At 33.1% G+C, this 9225-nt stretch overlaps 1 long non-coding RNA gene across 1 annotated transcript; it reads left to right on the top strand.

Annotated features, from left to right (window-relative positions):
- Positions 1 to 1702: 1702 nt before the first annotated feature.
- Positions 1703 to 8962, top strand: LOC309622425. Its single transcript, XR_014240858.1, has 2 exons — positions 1703 to 7531; positions 8141 to 8962. It is a non-coding gene; the product is annotated as an uncharacterized lncRNA (long non-coding RNA).
- Positions 8963 to 9225: the final 263 nt, after the last annotated feature.

The following is a 9225-nucleotide window of genomic DNA, read 5'->3' as shown; positions in this document are numbered from 1 at the left end:
CTTACCTCAAATAGAAAAAAAAAAAAAAAAGACAGTAAAAATATTAGTTAGATCTCTGAAATAAATGTCTGGTCCAGAAAATAACTTAATGATATGAATTCTGGCACAGACATCACCTTCTTAAGTCCAGAGAAATGTCTTTCTTTGATTTTTTCCTCCTCTAACACATTACTGTGCATTGTCTTATTGGAACAAGCTACTAAATCTCTCCAACCCTTCAACGTGTCATTGAATTCATATTCTGCAACTTCCTGTCCCAATAATGTTAATCTCACCATTTCTTTTATCCCTTGTTTGATTATATAGAAAGTAAAGATAATATCTGTAGCAGACATAAGTGGTTGCCTACCTCACTTTCAATCTCCCTACTTGGTTATTTTGTTCATGTTTTTAATTCTCTCCCATAGGACTCACTGTTAAATCCTGCGTACTCTAAGCTGATCATTAAAATCTTTTTCTCTTTGCCAGTGATAGATCTAGGGATGATTATGAAACTTTGATCCTACCCTAAAGATAAAAAATATATTTTAATCATGGTTAAATTTGTATTCATCTTCATTTACATTTGGAGAAGTCTGCTGGAAAGAGTCTGGGGAAAGTTTCCCCTTTAAAAAAGAAAACTCACACAAGAAGAGTTACCCACATTTTCTACTACACGTTCTCATGTTTACACACAGAGTCATAACCATTTTACTCTCATGAAGGGAGGAAGGCTGAGAACAAAGGTGCTGAGGAGGGCAGGTCAGAAAATAACGCAAAAAGCTGGGTTCTTGATGACATCATTCAGCCACTGAATTAAACAACCCTGGGGGTGCCTGACCTTTAGAGTCTTTGCTATATGAGGTAATAAATTTTTCTTACTGAATTGGGATTTTCTATTTTTTTCAGGCAAAAGAATCTTATATAGTGTAGTACTTACCCACAAGTCTGGTGAGATGATTTAATAAGTTAATTCACATATACCACATAGCAGAGAGCTTGGGACATAAAATACTTAAAAATGGAAATTATTACAATTGAATTTTCCCCTCTTCCTCTCCTTCTTCTCCTTCTTCTTCTCATAGTATTAGTATTAGTAATAATTAGTACTGTTTTATTTTACGATTTCATGCGGTCTAAGTAAATTTAATTTCCCCAATAGCAGTACCATGCATCTTTATGAAAGAAAACAAGAAACAATATCCAGCAATTAGATAAACACATAACATTTTCTGTAGTTTAAGAATCATCTTTTGGCTTACAAGATTTTCAGATGTAGGGGATTTTAAATGCCTACTCCGTTCTTCATTACCTGCTGAGTTATCCATGACCTAAATATATGCCTCATCCTTATATTTTTATCGTTAGACTCATATGCCTCCTTCAGGGGTGATGCATTCTACTCAATAATGACAGATAATGATATAAAATTTAAGCAAATAGTAATGTTATAAATGGACCTTAATCATTTCAAATCTTATGTTTCTCACTCAGAAAGGACCAAGCTTTCCAAAATAGTAGTGGACCAGATGGAAGAAATGTAATATTCAAAGGCAAATCTATATATGTTACTTCAGATATATCAAGTAAAGGTAAAAATGGGTATTTGTTTCTAAAGAGAGATAAAAGACCTTGCTAATTTTCATTAAGTACTTAGTCTTAATGAATTTCACTTAAATCCTAAGTAATTTTTAAATAGATCTTTATTGGAGTATACTTGCTTCACAATACTGTGTTAGTTTCTGCTGTACAACAAAGTGAATCAGCCATATGCATACATATATCCCCATATCCCTCTTGAGCCTCCCTCCCATCCTCCCTATCCCACCCCTCTAGGTCATCGCAAAGCACCGAGCTGATCTCCCTGTGCTGTGCTGCTTCTTCCCGCTAGCTAACTGTTTTACATTTGGTAATGTATGTATGTCAATGCTACTCTCAGTTCGCCCCAGCTTTCCCTTCCCACCCAATATCCTCAAGTCCATTCTCTATGTCTACATCTTTATTCCTGCCCTGCCACTAGGTTCATCAGTACCATTTTTTTTTTTTTTAGATTGCATATATGGAATCTATTCCATATATATGCGTTAGCATACGTATTTGTTTTTCTTTTTCTGACTTACTTCACTCTGTATGACAGACTCTAGGTCCATCCACCTCACTACAAATAACTCAGTTTCGTTTCTTTTTATGACTGAGTAATATTCCATTGTATATAGGTGCCACATCTTCTTTATCCATCTAGGTTAGTTCTATGTCCTGGTTATTGTAAATAGTGCTGCAGTGAACACTGTGGTACATGTCTCTTTTTTGAATTATGCTTTTCTCAGGGTATATGCCCAGTAGTGGGATTGCTGGGTCATATGGTAGTTGTAGTTTTAGTTTTTTAAGGAACCTCCACACTGTTCTCCATAGTTGTATCAACGTACATTCCCACCAACAGTGCAGGAGGGTTCCCTTTTCACCACACCCTTTCCAGCATTTATTGTTTCTAGATTTTTTGATAATGGCCATTCTGACCGGTGTGAGGTATCACCTCACTGTAGTTTTGACTTGCATTTCTCTAATAATTAGTGATGTTGAGCATCTTTTTGTGTGCCTCTTGGCCATCTGTATGTCTTCTGGGACCTAATTAAACTTAAAAGCTTTTGCACAGCAAAGGAAACCATAAATAAGATGAAAAGACAACCCTCAGAATGGGAGAAAATATTTGCCAGTGAAACAATAGATAAAGGATCAATCTCCTAAATATACAAACAGCTCGTGCAGCTCAATATCAAAAAAAACAAACAATCCAATTAAAAAATGGGCGGAAGACGTAAATAGACATTTCACCAAAGACATAAGTAATTTTTTGATTGACTTGAATGCCAGCTTTATATTCAGAGTGGTCAAGTTCAAATAATTTTTGGGAGAACTGAGCACACATGCAACAAAATGTGAGGACATTAATCGAAATTTAAGGACTATAAACTTTCCAAATAACTCTAACATAAAATCAGTGAAAAAATTTAAGCAATATATAATAGTGACATAACTGTTGCTTCAGTCTTCTTGTAAATTAAATATAAATAACACCGATAAGTAAATTTTCTTATATGGGTTTAATAAAAAATGGTTCTTGAAAATTAAAAAAGAGAAAAATTAAGTACATAATTACATTGGAGTCAAAGTACATTTTATTGTTGTTGTTGTGATAACAGTTGCTAATTTTCAACAATACAGGACTTGTTGCCTAACTATAATTTTCTTTGTTCCAAATAGATTTTTCAAAGCAAAAATATGACATAAATTTTGCCCATAAGATGATTAGACAAAACTGGCATTGGGATGGAAAATCATGTGTTTCAAGACCCTTCACACCAAGAGATATTTAGGCATTATTACTTAGATTAATTGAGCTTTTATTAAAGCTAATTTTCTAGTATTCACACTTCAAAATACAGATGGAAATAAAATATATAGTTCTCAATTTGGCAGGAGTGTACTATACAATTTATAATAAAGTTGATTTATATTAATTGCTAGAAAATTTATGGGCAACAGATTTATTTTAATGGAGTCATTTATTGTCCTAATTTGTTTTATTGATATTAGGATCCGGACATCTTGCTGTTTTAAAAGGATACTCAAGCACAGGGAGATCAGCTCCGTGCTTTGTGACCACCTAGAGGGGTGGGATAGGGACGGGGGAAGGGAGAGGCAAGAGGGAGGGCATCTGGGGCTATATGTATATGTATAGCTGATTCACTTTGATATACAGCAGAAACTAACACAACACTGTAAAGGAATTATACTCCAATAAAGATGTTAAAAAAAAAAAAGTTAACAAACAGCAAATTAAAAATGGATGATTTTTTAATCCATTTACAATCAATTAAATAGTACATTTTGTTTTCTTTTCTTTTTTCTCCTTATGATTGTTGTTTTTCATTGTCGCCCCTATGTCCTTATGCTAATAAATAAAGTTGGTTTCTGCTAAATACAGTATTGAAAATCAAGAAGGAAATACACTATTCTCTTATTCTCCTTTAATTTGAAAATATGTGTATTGGCACCACTATATTGCTTTCAGTTAACGTTAATTTGTGTGTACTTTACATTTTTTTATCAGTCTTGCTAAGGGTTTCTCTTAGTTTCCTGTTGCTGCTGTAACAAATTAACACAATCTTAGTGACTTAAAACACCACAAATTTATTATTTTACAGTTCTGGAGATCACAGTTCAAAATAGGTCCAACTAAGCTACAGTTAAAATGTTTACAGGACCCCATTCCTTCTGCACATTCTGGGAATCCATTTTCTTGCCTTTCTCAGCTTCTAGAGGCTCTCCCCAATCCTCAGCTACTGGCCCCCTTCCATACTTACAGCCTGAAATGAAATCATTCTCACTTTGCTTCCACTGTCACATCTCCTTTTCTGACTCCGACACTTCTGCTTCCCTCGTCTACTCTTTTTCAAAATAAGGACCTTTGTGATTACACTGGCTCACCAGGGTAATTCAGGAAACGCTATGGAGATCCTAACTTAACTGCATCTGCAATGTCTCTTTGCCATGTAAGGGAACATATTCCCAGGTTCTGGGAAATAACACTTTTACAACTTGGGAGGGGGTATTATTCTACTACTACAGAGTTTATCAATTTTATTAAACTTTCAAAGATTAAAGCTTATGGCTTTGTTATTTTTCTCTATTTTATATCTTTGATCTTTGTTCTCATCATTCTACTTTTTATCCTTCTTCTTCCTCTGGGTTTTAAATTTTCCTTTTTCCTTTTTAGAATCTTGAGATGGAGGCTTAGCTTATTGATTTTTTAAACTTTCATATTTAAATGATAAAGTATATCCAAAGACTGTTTTGCCTCAATCATATAAGTTTTGATAAGGGAAATTTCTATTTCCATACTGTCAATAATATATTTTAAATTCCCATTGCATTTTTTTAAAGAAGTGTTAATTTAGACACGTACTGCTAATTCTCAAACACATAAGATTATCTCATTATTCTTCGCGAAAACATTTATTCATTTATGTATGTTCACAGAACATATGATCCTTTGTGACTTATTGAGACTTGTTTTATAGCCCCAAAGACTATGTATTTTAGCTGCCAGATGTAGTATTCTATAAATTTCTGTTAGGTAAGTTAGATAATAATATAGTTTAAAACTTTTATATCTAGAACAGATATAGCAGAGGAGAAGGGGTTGAGAGGTGGGCAAAATGGGTAAAAGGGATCGACTCTGTGGTGATGGATGATAACTACACTTTTGATGATGATCCCGTTGTGTATTGAATTACAGTGTTGCACACCGGAAACTTTTATAATGGTATACATCAATTTTACTTCAATAAAAAATAAAGCTTTTATAGCATTACTGATTTTTTTGTTTTTAATTATGAGAAAATCCTATTTGAAATAGCTGTGGTTCATTGTATATTTTTCTGTAGCTCCTGTTAATTCTGTCAATGTTTTAAATGTATGTTGCTTTGTGTTATTACTGGTTATTTTCTAAATTCAGCTTTTTAATCTTTCACTTTTCAAAGTGACTTAAATTATGCCCATTAGCCATTATTGTAAGTAAAATACCATGTATTGTTGTTTTGTCCTTTGTACTTTAGTTGTCACTCATTCTCCTTCTATTATGTGTTATGTATCCGCAGTGTAGTTTTTTCTTTAAAGAGTTAGTAACTATTTAATATATTTTATAAATATTATTTTATAGTTAAATTCACAATTTCCCTTTCCGGTGATCTTCATTTCTTCCTGCAGATACGTACATCAGTAAATTTGTGCTCATTTTTGTTTGTTTGTTTTGGTTTGGTTTGGTTTTCTTTGTCTTATCTGAAGCGCTATCAACAGTATTCCTTGCAGTCTGGTTCAGCTAGCAACAAATTCTGCCTGTTCTTGTTTATTTGAAAATTTCATTATTTAACCTTAATTTGGGGACAAAATTATTAGTAGATATAAAATTTGGGGGTTACACATTTTTCCTATAATTTCATTAAATATATGATTTTATTATCTCTGGCTTCACTTGTTTCTGATGATGTTAGCTCTCATTCTTCTTATTGTTGTGCCAGAATATAATGTATCTTTTTATTTTCTGGTTAAATATTATTTTCATTTATGATGTTTGACTATGATGTGACTTTCTTTGAATGTATTCTATTTGTGTCTTGCAGAATTTTTTAAAAATAAGTTTTTGTTTTTAGAAAAGATTTTAGATTTATAGAAAAATTGAAAGGGTAATACAGAGAGTTCCCATATACCCAGCCCCGAGTTACATTCTGCACCCATCCTGGATTCCCCTGACCTCTTAAATGATTTTTTTAAATTTGTTTATATTAATATTTACTATTTGAGCTGTAAAGCTCTATGGAATTTTACAAATGCTTAGTGTCATGTATCTGCAATGAAAGTATACAGCATTGTTTTGAAACGCTGAACATATTCCCTGTGTTTCATCATCATTTCTAGCCCTTCTTTAATCTACTGGCCATTACTGATTTACCATGCCTATAGGTTCTGTCATTTCCAGATGTCATATAAGTGGAATAATTCAGTATGTAGACTTTTGCTACTGGCTTCTTTCATTTTACCCTATACATTTAATATTCATCCATATCCTTTCATGGCATTTTAGTTCATTTATTTTTCTTCATTGAATAATATTGCACTGTTTGAATGTACCACATTTTGTTTATCCATTCATCTATTTCTCTCTTGATTGTCTTTGTCCCTTGTGAAATACCAGTTGACTGCATTTCTGTGCATCTCCTTCTGGGCTGTTTATATGGTTTAATTGATCTATGTGTCTATTCTTGAGCCAATATCATGCTCTCTTGATTACTGTAGCTTTATAGTAATTCTTGAAATCAGGAATTGTTAGCACTACAGCTATGCTGTTAATCTTCTATTATTGTTTTGGCAATTTTAGGTCTTTCTCCTTTCCACATTAACTTGATATTAGTGTGTCAATATCAAGAAAATAGCTCACTGGAATTTTGATTGGAATTGCATGGAATATATAGATACAGTTAAGAAGAATAAACATCTTAATAATATTGATTTTTCCAGTCAGTATACACAGAATAACTCTTGATTTATTTAATCTTTGGTTTCTTTTATCAGCATTTTATAGTTTTGCACATATAGTTCCTATACATATTTTGTTAGATTTATATTTAAGTACTTCATCTTTATGGTACAATATACATGGTATGTTTTTTTTTGTTTTTAATATTAACTAGAAATTTATTTTATTTATTTATTTTATTTATTTTTGGCTGTGGTGGGTTTTTGTTTCTGTGCGAGGGCTTTCTCTAGTTGCGGCAAGCGGGGGCCACTCTTCATCGCGGTGCGCGGGCCTCTCACTATCGCGGCCTCTCTTGTTGCAGGGCACAGGCTCCAGACGCGCAGGCTCAGTAGTTGTGGCTCACGGGCCCAGTTGCTCCGCGGCACGTGGGATCTTCCCAGACCAGGGCTCGAACCCGTGTCCCCTGCATTGGCAGGCAGATTCTCAACCACTGCACCACCAGGGAAGCCCAACATGGTATGTTTTAATTTCAAATTTCATTGACTTATTAAATGTATGTGTGTTTATATTTATATGTACGGTATATATACAAAATACATATATATGTATGTATAGCATATACACAAGAATATATACTAAACCATGAATCCTGTGACCTTGTTATAGTCCTTTATTATTTCCATAATTTTCCAAAATTGTATTTTTCTGCAGAGACAATCATGTCTTCTGCAAGTATAGACAGCTTTATTTAATCCTTTCCAAGCCAAATACTTTCTCTTTTTTTTTCTTTCTTGTTTTAATGTACTAGCTAAAAATCTCAGTAAAACGGAGAGTAGGAAGAGTAAAAGAGAATATCTTTCGTTTTTTCTGGATTTTAGTGAGAAAGTTTTCAACTTCTTAACATGATATATAAATATTTTTATTTCACGTAATGCTTGTGTCTGGTTTTGGTATTATTGTAATGCTGACCTCATAGAATGAGTTTCCTCAGCTTCTGTTTTCTGGAAGGGAATGTGGTAATTGGCACCATTTCTTTTGATTTGGTAAAATTCACCGGTGACTATCTGAACTGAAGGTTTCTTTTTTGGAAGGTTTTTGATTATTGATACAATTTTTTTTTAATAGATATGGGCCTGATCAGATGACCTGTCTCTCCTTGTGTAAGTTTTAAGCATTTGTGTCTGTGAAGAAATCATTCTGTTTCATCTAAATTATAGAGTTCTGCTTGTTGTTCTTTACTGCCTTTTTAACATTCATGAAACAGGTCAGGATGACGTCTCTTTAATTTCTGATATTGGTAATTATTTTTTCTTTTCTTTTCTTTTTCTGTTAACCTGGCTAGAGGTTTATCAGTTTTGCTGGTCTTTTCAAAGAAGTTTTTGGTTTGATTGATTTTCTCTACTAAAGTTTTCAGTTTCAATAACTTATGCTCACATATGTATTATTTCTTTTTACTTTCTGCTTACACTAATATTAAATTGTTCTTCATTCTCTAGTTTCCTGAGGTGGAGCTCAGATTACTGATTATAGATCTTTCTTCTTTCTGAATATATGCACTTAATTTTCCTCTCAGCACTGCTTTCTCTGTATCTACAATTTTTTTTAAATTTTTATTTCTATATAATTGCTTTTTAAAATTCCTCTTGAGACTCTTCTCTGTGATCCACATGAGCTTGAGAAAAATGTATATTTTATTGTTGTTGAGTGGAGTATTCTATAAATGCCAATTATATTAGTTTGATTGCTATTACTGTCCAGGTCAAGTCTATCCTTACTGATTCTGTACCTACTTGATCTATCAGTTTTTGCTTCACATATATTGAAAGCTTGATGTCAGATTCCACAACTTTAGGAGTTTTATGTCTTTTTGGAGAATTGATACTTTTATTAATATGTAATGTCCCACCTTTTCCTTGGTATTTTTAATTAAAAAAATTTTTTTTTTAACATCTTTTTTTTTTTTAAACATCTTTATTGAAGTATAATTGCCTTACAATAGTGTGTTAGCTTCTGCTTTATAACAAAGTGAATCAGTTATACATATACAATATGTTCCCATTTCTCTTCCCTCTTGCATCTCCCTCCCTCCCACCCTCCCCATCCCACCCCTCTAGGTGGTCACAAAGCACCGAGCTGATCTCCCTGTGCTATGCGGCTGCTTCCCACCAGCTATCTATTTTACATTTGGTAGTGTCTATATGTCAATGACA

The sequence above is a fragment of the Balaenoptera borealis genome (genome assembly GCF_965194805.1).
Source record: "Balaenoptera borealis genome assembly, contig: HAP1_SCAFFOLD_2630, whole genome shotgun sequence".
NCBI classification, from domain to species: Eukaryota; Metazoa; Chordata; class Mammalia; order Artiodactyla; family Balaenopteridae; genus Balaenoptera; species Balaenoptera borealis.
The sequence above is the reverse complement of the archived record's forward strand: the minus strand, read 5'-3'. Positions and strand labels throughout refer to the sequence as shown.